At 50.2% G+C, this 13120-nt stretch overlaps 1 pseudogene; it reads right to left on the bottom strand.

The window, feature by feature from the left end:
• Positions 1-9308: 9308 nt before the first annotated feature.
• LOC119329080 lies at positions 9309-11745 on the bottom strand (annotated as a pseudogene).
• Between the last annotated feature and the right edge of the window lie 1375 nt (positions 11746-13120).

Here is a 13120-nt window from a genome sequence, read left to right as displayed (position 1 = left end):
CGGGACGGAGTCTTCAATCTTGTATCTTCGTAGTCCAGGAGTCCGGCTGAAGGTATAGTTCGGCTATCCGAACACCCCCTAATCCAGGACTCCCTCAGCCCATATGGGCGAAAATAGACCCATATTCGACGTGGTTTGGCATTGTTCGTCATTCAATTATCCACATAAATTTTTTTATCACATATTTCATCACAGAAATATCAAATACTTCACAAAAATAGTACAACAACAAATAGTTCAATACAAATTATATAGTTCAACAAATAAAAAGTCATATTTCATCACACGTCGCGCCCGTCGTCGCCCTTGAGCCTCCATAGGTGCTCTATCAGATCTTGCTGCAGTTGATGATGCACCTGTGGGTCTCGGATCTCCTGACGCATACTGAGATAGGCAGTCCAGGTTGCCGGTAGCTGATGATCAACTTCGGCTAGAGGACCCTGCCTATAGTATGGTTCAGTGTCAAACACTGGTTCTTCTTGCTCGCTCTCGATGATCATGTTGTCCAAGATGACACAGCAAGTCATAATCTCCCACATTTGATCTTTCGACCAGGTCTGAGCGGTGTACCGAACAACAGCAAATCGAGATTGGAGCACACCAAATACCCGCTCGACGTCCTTCCTGCAAGCCTCCTGAACCTTCGCAAACCAGGCGTTCTTACCTCCTGGCACAGGGTTTGAGATCGTCTTCACAAATGTGACCATCTCGGATAGATGCCATCAGCTAGATAGTACCCCTTGTTGTAGTGCCGCCCATTGATCTCGAAGTTCACCGGAGAAGAATGACCTTCAACAAGCTTGGCAAAGACAAGAGAGCACTGCAGCACGTTGATGTCATTGTGAGTTCCTGGCATACCAAAGAAGGAGTGCCAAATCCAGAGGTCCTGTGTGTCCACCGCCTCAAGTACCACACTGCAACCGCCTTTGGCGCCTTTGTACATCCCCTGCCAAGCAAATGGGCAATTCTTCCATTTTCAATGCATGCAGTCGATGCTTCCAAGCAACCCAGGAAATCCTCTTGATGCATTCTGTGCTAGGATCCGAGCAGTGTCTTCCACATTGGGTGTTCTCAAGTATTGCAGTCCAAACACTGCCACCACTGCCCGACAGAACTTGTAGAAACACTCCATGCTGGTGGACTCGGCCATGCGCCCATAGTCGTCTAGTGAATCACCGGGAGCTTCATATGCAAGCATCCTCATCGCTGTCATGCACTTCTGGATCGAGGTGAATCCAAGTTTGCCGGTGCAATCCATCTTGCGCTTGAAGTAGTTGTCGAACTCCCGGATGGAATTCACAATCCTGAGGAAGATGTCACAGCCCCAGATCAGCCCTTGTTTGTTTTGTTTTAGCATCCATGCATCATGTTTAAATTTTATGAAACTTGAAATGGGGATTGCCTAAACCCTAGCATTAAAGGAATTCAAATAGGTTCAACTAAAAATATTTTTCAGTGAATCCAATTGGCTTTAGAAAATGTTCATCATTTCTGGGGAAATGCTATAAACCATAACCAGAGGTGCTGAACATTTTCATGATATATTGGGCTCTGGATTTAAATCATACCTTATTTGCATTTGGGCATTTAAATTTTATATATTATATTAAATGTCCAAATATTCATGAACTGAAATTCTGGTTATTGGAAATAATCCAAATAATGGCCACAAGCAGTCTCATGATTTTTGAAAGTGCATAGGTATTTTTAATAAAGCCCAACAGTTTCCAGAAAATTAGAAAATTAAAACAAATAATAAAGAGAGGGAGAGAAGGCCACCAGGCCACCTACCTAACTTACCTGGCGCTCACCTGCAGCAGAGCCGGCCCAGCTTCCGTTCCAGCCCAGCCCATCACCGCCTCCTCCCCTGTCGTCTTCCTCCCTGCCAGGAGGACGGGCACGCGCCTGGCGCGCGCGGCCACGCGCCCCGGCCACCTCCTCCCTGCCTGGCTGCCTCCTCCTCCCCTGGACATCTCCCGCAACGCCACGACATCTCCTGGACCCTCCTCGCTCGCTCCCTCACCCTCACTTTCCCCCTGGATCCCTCTCTCTTCCCCACCGAGCGGAGCTCGTCGCTGCCGACGCCGTTACCGCGGCCACAGCCACCCCCTTGCTCCCCTGACCTGTCCAAGAGCTCCGGGACGTCTTCCTCATCCTCTCCACCAAGCCATGGAACTACGGATGCGCCACAACGTCGCCGGCATCGCCGTTTCCATCGCCGGCCGCCGAGGATCTTCACCGTCGATTCGCCACCATCGTCGCTTCCCCGAGCTTGCTAACCATCTCTACGCGACCCATGTGAGCTCCGCCACCGTTTCCCCCTCTTCCCCTCTTCGTTTGATTGCCGTAGCCGTCGCCCCCTTGATGACCGAGATGCACCGCCGCCTGAGCTCGCCGTCGACGATGCTCCGGTGACCAAATGGTCACCCTGGAGTGTCCAACCTACTCCTCGCGATGCGTAGCGCCCTTCTAGCCCCTTGCCCCGCTCTTCTACGCACTGAAACTTGATCCCGCGCGCAACCGAACTCCGGCGGCCGCAAAAGAGCTCGCCGCCGTCAGCTCCGGCCACCCCAGCTGCTGCCGCTTGTCTCTCTGGATGCGCCTCTCTCCCAGGAACCCATAGGAGAAAACCGCGTGTCGAATGGTGCTTCGTAGCGAGCGTACGGTGCACCTCCGCCGTCGGCCGTGGTCGTCGCCGGTTAGCCTCCGGTGAGCTGACGTGGCGCTGTCATTAGCCGCTAATGACCAGCTAACTAACCAGCCCTGAGCCACTGACAGACGTGCCCCACCAGTTTAACTAAGCAACTAACGGAATTAGTTAGGTTTAATCTAATCGGACTGGGCCCACGCGTCAGTTTTGACCACGCTGACATGGCCGTTGACCAGGCCCACCTGTCTGTGACACTAAACATCACTGGGTCACTGACCAGTGGACCCCACTGGTCAGGTTTGACCTGGTCAGCCAACTGCTGACGTCACGGTGACGCACTGCTGACGCAATAAATGTTTTCTGGAATTTAAATAAATCTTAAATGATTTATTATTTTCAGAAAATGTCCTAAACTTCTAAAAATCATAGAAATTCAACCGTAACTCCAAATTAAATAAATTATATATGAAAAATTATCAGAAAAATTCAAGGAATCCATCTGTATCATTTTCATGCATGTTTGAACAATGTTTGTCCTCTGTTTTGGACAAAACAAATAAAGGGCATTTAAATAATCATATATGGAGTTGGAGTTTGAATCATGTATTCAAACCAACTTCATTTAAATCATAGCTAGGTGCATTAGCCCAAAACACATTCATATTGACATGTCATAGCATGCATCATATTGTGCATTGCATTGATCGTGTTTCTTCTGTGTTTGGCGGTGTTGTTCCCCCTCGATAGACGTTGTACCGATGATGTGATCGTTGACACTGATGAAGACTCAATGTTATCTTCAGAAGTGCCAGGCAAGCAAAACCCCCTTGCTCATTCCGATACAATCCCACTCTCTCGCTCCTGCTCTCTTTTACTGCATTAGGACAACAACGATTCATCTGTTACTTGCTGCGGTAGCTGAACCCCTTTATCCTCTGCATGACCTGTCATTCCACAGTAAATAGATGAAACCCACTAGCATGAGTAGGAGTTGTTTGAGCCCTGTTGTGCCTACTCATTCTTGCTTGTTTGTCATGCCTGCTACTGCTTAGAGTTGTGTCAGGTCTGATTCATCGGGAATGAATTAGAGGTGTGTGAATATGTCCTACTGTGTGTGAGCTAAGTGTGTGAACACGATTTGGTAAAGGTAGCGGTGAGAGGCCATGTAGGAGTACATGGTGGATTGTCTCATTGCAGCCGTCCTCAGGAACTAAGTTCTGTGTTTGTGATCCATGATTCAGCTACTACCACGCATTGGGCCCGAAACCAATGGACCCTCTCGGCTTCTTATTCACCCTAGTCCTCTGTCCAGGAGTTGCAAGTAGTTTCTGGTGTTTGTAGCCTACTGGAGGCCGTGGACAGCGCTGACCGTAGGGGTGGGCTGTGATGCGGTAGGTACGTGGCACGGTGTACCGGATACCCGTTAGGTATCTCGGGAACCCTGTTCACATCGTTTGGGGCTGTGAGCGAAACTCCGGCCGGATCTCCTCATGGATGGAACCCGAATAGGCGATAAACCTGGACTAGAGACTTAGGTGTTTAGGTAGGTCGTGGCCGACACCCACGTTGGGCTTCCGCTTGAAGGTTGCCGAGTACATGTCGTGTAAACGGCGGTAAGTGGTGAGAGCGTGTGTGAAGAAGTACACCCCTGCAGGGTTAACATCATCTATTCGAATAGCCGTGTCCACGGTAAAGGACTTCTGGGTTGCTTATATCAGTTCATAGACAAGTGAAAGTGGATACTCTAAAATACGCAAGATAAGCGTGAGTGCTATGGATGGCGCTCTTGTAGGGGAGACGGGAGCGGATCCATAGTGGTGTATTGATATGGTGAATATGTGGACTCGTGTGCGCCACCTCAAAAGAGTTACTTGCAGTCGTAGTTTAGGATAGCCACCGAGTCAAAGCTGGCTTGCTGCAGTTAAACCCCACCATCCCCTTTGTTGATAATGATGCATATGTAGTTAGTTCTGATGTAAGTCTTGCTGGGTACATTTGTACTCACGTTTGCCTATTTTATATTTTTGCAGAGAGACTTCGGTCTCGCTAGTAGTTCCGCGTGGACTTCGACGTTTAGCTTGTTACCTCAGCTACGATCTTGTGCCCTCGGCAGGATCTGGTAGATAGTCAGGCTTTCAGCCTTTTTCATTTATAGATGTTTGTACTCAGACGTGATAGCTTCCGCTTGTGTTTTGACTTGTATGCTCTGAATGTTGGGTCATGAGACCTATGTTTGTAATATCTCGCTCCTCGGAGCCTATTGAATAAATACTTGAGTCGTAGAGTCATGTTGTGATGCCATGTTGTGTTCGCACATATCGAGCATATTATGTGTATGTTATTGAAATGCTTGGTATGTGTGGGATCTGACTATCTAGTTGTTTATATTTAGTAGCCTCTCTTACCGGGAAATGTCTCCTAGTGTTTCCACCGAGCCATGGTAGCTTGCTACTGCTCCGGAACACTTAGGCTGGCCGGCATGTGTCCTTCTTCGTTCATGTGTCTGTCCCTTCGGGGAAATGTCACGCGATGAATACCGGAGTCCTGTTAGCCCGCTACAGCCCGGTTCACCGGAGTCCTGCTAGCCCAGTGCTACAGCCTGGATTCACTCGCTGATGACCGACACGTTCGATGCTGGGTCATGGATGCCTGTCCCTGTAAGTTTGTGCCACTTTGGGTTTACGACTAGCCATGTCAGCCCGGGCTCCTTATCATATGGATGCTAGCGACACTATCATATACGTGTGCCAAAAGGCGCAAACGGTCCCGGGCAAAGGTAAGGCGACACCCGTGGGAATACCGTGCGTGAGGCCGCAAAGTGATATGAGGTGTTACATGCTAGATCGATGTGGCATTGAGTCGGGGTCCTGACAGAAGAGCTTTCGGCTCATCCAATAACGGTGCCGAAATGTTTTGTCGCCGTGAAGTGGAGCATCGACGAAGTAGTCGAGTAGAGCATGCAGTAGCCTTTGAGACGATGCCGGTTTTTTGCTTTCACCCGCCCCGGCGCCGAGCCACCTCGCCACGGCTTTTCATTGCTCGCCAGCAGCTGGGTGAGGGCGGCGAGCACCATCAGATGCTCTTCTTCCTGGACGTCGGTCTCGGCTTCCTCCTCCAGCAGCGCGGCGAGCGCTTCCTCGTCATCCGAGTCCATCGCCGAGGCAGGCAAATCGTCGAACACCTTGCGCCCGGTGGGCGTGCACCCGCCGAACTGCCCCTCTGCGGCCGGAATCGGCGGCCGGAAACGCCCAGCTGTTGTTGGAGGGGCTGCCGCGGCGAACCTCTGCTATTTGTCCGGCGGGGAATGGCTATCTAGCGGTGAAGGGCGGCGGGCGGCGCTAGGATATAGCTAGTGGCGGCCGAGGGCGCGGGGGGTGGAAGGCGGGTCGGGGAAGAAAATCTTGGCTTTTCGCCTGACGGTGTGGGCCCAGCCGCGCTTTTTCCTTGCGCCGGAGCCCCCGATCGCTCCCCAGTGCGCCGGGTTCGGCCTGCGGCCGTCGGGCGGAAAAAAAGGGCCAAACCGGCGCTTTTCGTCGTCCTGAGGGCGCGACTGGGGCGTTTTTTTGGCGCCGGCGCCGAAAAAGTGGCCTGGGGGCCTGTTGGAGGCGCGGCTGGAGATGCTCTTAGCCTCACCTTTTTAAAAAAAAAAGATGACTTACCTCCGGCCTCTGCATCAATCGATGCATGCAGCCATATTATTAAAATCAAAACAAGGTCTTAAGTTTCACAGAAACTCCAAATCTGAGTAAGAAAGATAAACAAGTCTGTAAAACGCCACACCCGGCGAGAAAGCGCCACATCCGGCTATAAAAAGTAGGCTATGATGCCTACACAGCTAGCCTATTATTAGCTCGCCATCCAAATTGGCTGAAGATAGCCCGTGCTACCGTCTCCCATCGGCTGCACCCAATAACCATAATCTTCCTGTAGTCTGCATGAGTGAGTAACAACCACATACGGATCCAGACTGTAGCTCTGTAGATAACCTGCAAAAAATTAGTGAATTTTGTCCCATTAAAAATCATATCATTTCAAGTGTTCCATATAGCCCATAATAGTGCACATATTCCTATCCGAATATGTTTAGCTGTGTGTATGTATACTCCATTAAGCCACGTCCCAAATAACGTGTTGATACTCATTGGAGGATTAACGTTAAAAGCTATATGAATGGATCTCCATAACAGTTTTGCAAGTAGACATTCGAGAAAGAGGTGTTTAATTGTCTCGTTTTGATCACAAAAATAACATCTAGATTGACCGACCCAATTCCTTTTCAACAAATTATTTTTGGTCAAGATGACTCCTTTGTGGACAAACCACATAAAGATCTTGATGCGGAGTGGAACTTTAATCTTCGATATGTGCAAAGACCTCGACAATGGCCCGGAATCAATTAAATCCAAATACATGAATTTGACAAAGAATACTCCATTCATGGTTAACTTCCAACTAATTGTATCTGTCTGATCTGAAAGTTGAACATCCATCAGCTTAGCCTCACCTGTCATTCAGCTAACTAGCACAGTAATCCACGCATAGTGCAGCCATTGATCATACTTTCGAAAATGGGATAGTCCTGATCTATGCATCATCTAGATATATAGAAGGTCTATAAATAAGGCGTATTAATTTTTCATTTTAGGAGTTAACTGAATTTACACTGGTGATAACCAAATGTACTCCACACGAACTGAATTTACACTGAATTCAGTTAACCAAATGTTAACTAAATTTACACTTAATTCAGTTAATCAAATGTTAACTGAATTTTAGGAGTAGAAGAATAGTCGTCACAGGGGACACAAGCTGCCCCAGGTATGCCGACGGTTATACCATTGGCATGGAGAAGCCACAGGGGACACCAGCTGCTGCCATGTGGCAGCCATATGCCGACGGCATTACTATGCTTTTTTTTTGTGGAATAATACTTGTATTATTCAATTACCGGGTCCTTACAATCCTCTTGGACAAACTTCAAAACATCCTCAGGGCCCGAACCGACCCACGTAATTGTTCGACCCTCTACTTTAACAAAACTAGCTAGTCTATCACTCGCTTTATTTTGACAAGGAGAAACAAGAGTAATACAAGATTGCCTAAGACTCAACAGTAACTTAATTTCACCAACCATAGAAGCATAAACCGACCGATCCACCTCGCCACAGGAAATCATAGCCACCGCCGTACTCGAGTCCATCTCGACTTCGATTGGACGATCAGAACGCTGAAGTGCGAAAGACAATTCTTCCATACATGCACATAACTCCACCTCTAGAGCATCTCTGCACGAGAACAGGGCTCTGCAAGATGAGAAGATGACCGAACCCGCAACATCACGCAAGATCATCCCGGCACCCGTACCACCACCAGAAGAATAGGAACCATCCGTACTTAGCTTAACCCATCCTTGTTGAGGCGGCCTCCACTCAGATTCACGAACTGGAGCCTTAACAAGAGGTGTGGCAGTGAGAAAATAAATACTGCACTTTCCTTTGGCTGGGTCACAGTGGGAGTTGAGCTTGATACCAAGAAGTGTATCCAAATAATTTTGCAAAAAGCTTATAGAGACAGCCATGGGCGGGGCAGGTTTAGAATGTGTTACTTCGTTTCGAATATACCAGCTTCTCCAGAAAATTAATAATACCATGCATCTCTGAATATCACTCAGCTCACCAAGTGCATGAAGCAGCCACTCCTTCCCACTGTGTTGAAACGAACTTAGAGCAGGTAGACTCCACACTTCTGCCATGGACAAGTAAAGGTCGCGTCCAAACTGGCATCTCACGAACGGGTGAAAATTGTCCTCCACTTCCATGCCGACGGCATTACTATGCTGATGGGCACGGGAGGTCAGCCAACGCTATCTATGCCGACGGGGATCGGCCCTTTGCTGACCGCTTAGCCGACGGCATAGCCAGTGATTCCTGTAGTGTGAATGCTCGTCTTGTGATGCTTGACGGTTCGAATCATGGGTGCACAAAAATCATGAGTTCACCTGTTCGCTCTAGGTGTCTAGCTTACATGTCATGCTTTATTTTCTGCTGGTAGAGTTTGTAAGACACTGTGGTTTGAGTATGGCACTTTGGAGTCCAAGCTCCATGGAGGCCTTAATTTTGAAAAAAATATCCAAATTCAAACTTTCGCTTCCAATTTTTTTTAAAACAATACCCATGTTCACACGGATGTAATGTGTATATGTGTAAAGTTTTAGGATGAAATATTTTGAATTGCGAGCTACACAAAAAAAATCATGGACTTTTAGGATGAACAATACATATGCTAACAAGACACATATTTTTCCTTTTTTGTAGCTCTCATTTTAACACGTCTCGACGTGAAAATTCACACAAATGTACATTATGTCTCTAGATATATGTGTATTTTTTCATAATTTTTTGAAACTACAAAAATTGAATTTAAAGTTTTTAAATTAAGGCCTCCATGGAGCTCGGTCTTCATTAGGCATTTTTGCTATGGTTTTTGTTATACAAGGCAGCTATCTTTAAATAATTGCAAAAAAGATATTATAAAACCATGGAGCGTCAAAATTCGAAACTACTCCAGTAATTTCGGTCGGCAGTCGACGTGTACGCGCGTACAGTTGTCTTGTTAAAAAATTATTTCATTAGTCAAAAAGATTCCCGCGACGTGAGAATTACACGAGGGTGACAAGGTGCTCCAGCGTTCGTGGCACCGGCGGCGCTTGGTTGTGGACGACGCCTTCCAGCGCCTGCACGACCTGCGCCATGGTTGGGCGCTGCGCCTCCTCGTCCTGGATGCACCAGCATGCCACCCTGCACGCCCGCTCCAGCTCCTTCGGCATCACATCGCCGCGCAACCGCAGGTCAGCCACGGCGCCCACCTCACCTTCCAAAACCTTTGCAGCGGCCCACACTGGGAAGAAGGTCAAGGAGGACTCACTCCCACCAGTCCCTGCCGCCTCCAGCTCGCTGTACCCTTTGGAGTTACGTCGTCCCGAGATGAGCTCGAAGAGCACCATGCCAAAGCTGTACACGTCGGCCTTAGCACTGATAGGCTGCCCAGAGATCCACTCCGGTGCCAGGTACCCGATGGTGCCCCGCATGCTCGTCAGCGCGCGGCTGAAGTCCCTCCCCACCAGCTTCGCCATCCCAAAGTCGGCGATCCTCGGGGACATGTCCTCGTCCAGCAAGATGTTCTCCGGCTTGATGTCGCAGTGTATGATGCAGTCGCGGCAGCCATGGTGCAGGTAGGCCAGCCCTCTAGCCACACCGAGCATGATGCAGTACCGGTCGCGCCAGCTCATGCACGCACCGTCACGGAAGAGGAGGCCGTCGAGGGAGCCTCTGGGCGTACTCGTAGACAAGCATCTTATCGTCGTCCGACGAGCAGAACCCGAGGAGCCGTACGAGGTTCACGTGCTGGATACAGCCCAGTGTGCTCACCTCCGTCCGGAATTGCGTGTCGCCTTGCCGCCCAAGACTTTCAAGCTTCTTCACTGCCACCTGGACTCTGATTGAGTTGTCTCCCTTATGCCGGTTCAGAACACCGCGGTACACCGAGCCGAAGCTACCGCGGCCCAGCCGCTCCGAGAAGTCCTTCGTGGCGGCATGGAGGTCGCCGTAACTGTACACGGCCAAGGAGGATACATTCTCATTTGCCATACTGACTAGTCTCCTTCGGGTACGAACAATCCTCCAGCCTAGCAACACCGATGCCCCCACTGCTACAACACCAGCCAATATGATGCCAAGGACAAACCATAACTTTCTTCCCATTTTCTCCCTGTCTACGCTATGGAGATCTTGCAATCCTCTTTCTGAAAGCCGAAGGTATAGGTTAGACCCGGGGCTGTCATATTCCAAGTAGAGCTGCTGAAGGTTGCGGAGCTCTCCGTACCAGACGATGCACTCCCCGGCAGAGAAGGCGTAGGCCTGGCAAGAGCAGCTCTTTAAGCAAGCCGATTCGCACTCTACTTTGCTCTGGGCAACGCCCACGGTGAGCGAGTCATGTGGAAGTTTCATGTCTGGCAGCATCACGAACCCGCCCGTCCTTGATCCGTTGTGCGCGCACCTGAGCGGTGAGCTCCGGCAGCACCCACCGCTCCAATCGTTGAGCGTCCAGTCCCCCTCCGTCACCGGGGCAAATCCGGGCGGACAGTGGCAAGGTAGCTTGCCTCCCTCGTCGCAAACGCCGAATGCGCCGCAGAGCGCGTACACGTCGCACTGCAACATGGGACCGGTCCACAAGAGCTGCCAGCTCCGGCTCGTGGGCATCCAAATGTACATTTGTGCCTGACCGGTGGGATCGAGCACGCTGCGTGTTATGGTTGCATTGTCGTAGAGCACGTTGATGACGCGCCGGTATGCCGGCGTCTCGACGTACGTCCCATTGTAGATGGTGTTTTTGGTCGCCTCCGGCAGCTTCGCGAAGGCTTGGCCGGTCCGCCAGTACACGCGGGACCGGTTCCACATGTAGAAGACCTCGCTAGCGCCTTTCGGGTCCAGCGTCTCACTGAAGATCCCCGGCGCGGGGTCTTGGGCGTTCCGCCACGATGTGAGCGCCTGGTACTCGCCGGTGAGCTTGTTTTCCCCGATCCACGCTTCCGGCACCAGCGTGTCCGTCGGGTGGTCGAAGCTCTGCCACAGCACGTTGGAGGAGTTGCGGCCGTCGACAAGGACCAGGTTGTCGTTGTCGTGGATCTCCGCCGTGTTGTTTGAGCCCGGCGACAAGGCAAACGACAGGTTCGAAGACCACACGACGACCGGCGAGGTGGAGGCGCCGGCGGGGCCGACGAGCTCGAGGTTGCCGTCGTCAGCGGAGACACGGAACTCGGCGGAGGTGACAGCAGATAGCGGACTCGCGCGGTTGCCCACCCAGATGATGGTCTGTCCGGGGATTTTCTTGTACCAGATCCCGAGGTAGAACCTGTCTCCGGAGCTGCCAGCAGGGCTGAACAGAGCGAGCTCGAACTTGCCCTGTGCCGAGACCATCGTGTGGTTGCCTCGCAGCGGACGCCACGCCGAGAGAGTCGCCGCTGCACCCACTGCAGGTGCAGGGGCGAAGCACAAGCAGGCAAGGGCCATGAAAGTGGCTGTGGTCAAGAGTGACATGGTGATGGTGGAGCGCTTCTGTTTGCCGGTGAATTCTGAGGCGGGGTGCAGCCGAATTTAGAGGCAGGTGAACGACGGAGACGGGTGGCAAGAAAAACCATCTTCTCGCGAGCGTCACATGCGTGATGACCCCGGCATGTTTTACTGGTTATTATTAAATTCTACTGCTCGTTCATTTCCCCGCAAAAAGGCAAGGGCTTTGAATTAGCCCGTGGCATGAGAGTCCACCATGGTGACGCACATACTCCACGTCAAATGCTCCTGTATAAACAGTAATATCCCAAAATATTTAAAATATATATATTAAAAAATGTTAGAATTATGTCGAATATTACTATACAAGGTAGCTTACAGTTGTACTTAGAGTCATACGGTGTGTAGATAGGATATACAATCGTGTCCAAATAGGACATTTGTATCCTAGACCTCTTATATAATCAGAGGATAGACACATGATGTAACATATGCCAACATAATAGCACAGGAACTCGGATTTAAGTTCCTCATTACTCTATTTTATGCTCTTAACTCCTGGAGTATCCGCTCCGGGCCATCACACATGACTACTGTTTGCGTGAAAATGAACAACTTACATATTGGAAGCTACATATAAGAGTTACCTGTACTCAACATCATCGCTTTTTCTATGTTATCCTCAGTCAAATTCGCAGTTTTCTCATCCTTTTCCCGGATAGTCTTTGACATCTGCCACCGCTATAGCACTCCGCCTTCTTCTGTACTTGTCATCCGCACTTTGCCATGTGCATTGAACATCACATAATATACGGCCATGCACTCTCTCAGCTTTTGACATTAGGACTTTCCGTCACTTTTCTCAGATTCTCTATGCTCAACTCTTGTCCATCTTCCGGCACCGATAGACCCAGTCACCCACTTGAATCCGATACTCGTCAACACTGCTTCAGCACCCTAAACAATTTAGTGTCTTGGTCTGTCGTTGTGTCTCGTGCTTACCCACGCCTCGCCGATATCACCGCGTCGAGCCTCTGTTGTCCTGGTCGAGTCTCCTGGGTAGCTAGCCCCCACTGCCTCAACCCCCACTGCAGAGAACCATCGATCATCACCGACCGATGCCGAGTATCACGTCTCCATCAGACCATTGGGCCCCAGTCCGATCCACGTGTCTCTCACTATCCTGCTGAAATAGTCTTCGATTCTCCGATCTTACATCGTAGCCCCTCCATCAGCACAGAGTGAAGTCGTCCATCAGACTTCAGCTCCACCTTCAACATGACTCCATGTAGCTGGTTGTGCCACCCTGCGCCCTGTTGACTTCAAGTTCCCTTCTGCGCACTGTCTTGAATCAACCCTGCGCCATAGTCTGTCGAAGCTGCACAAGCCCTCAGGCCTGCAC

Source organism: Triticum dicoccoides, chromosome 7A, assembly GCF_002162155.2.
Source record: "Triticum dicoccoides isolate Atlit2015 ecotype Zavitan chromosome 7A, WEW_v2.0, whole genome shotgun sequence".
In the NCBI taxonomy this organism is placed as follows: domain Eukaryota; kingdom Viridiplantae; phylum Streptophyta; class Magnoliopsida; order Poales; family Poaceae; genus Triticum; species Triticum dicoccoides.
The sequence above is the reverse complement of the archived record's forward strand: the minus strand, read 5'-3'. Positions and strand labels throughout refer to the sequence as shown.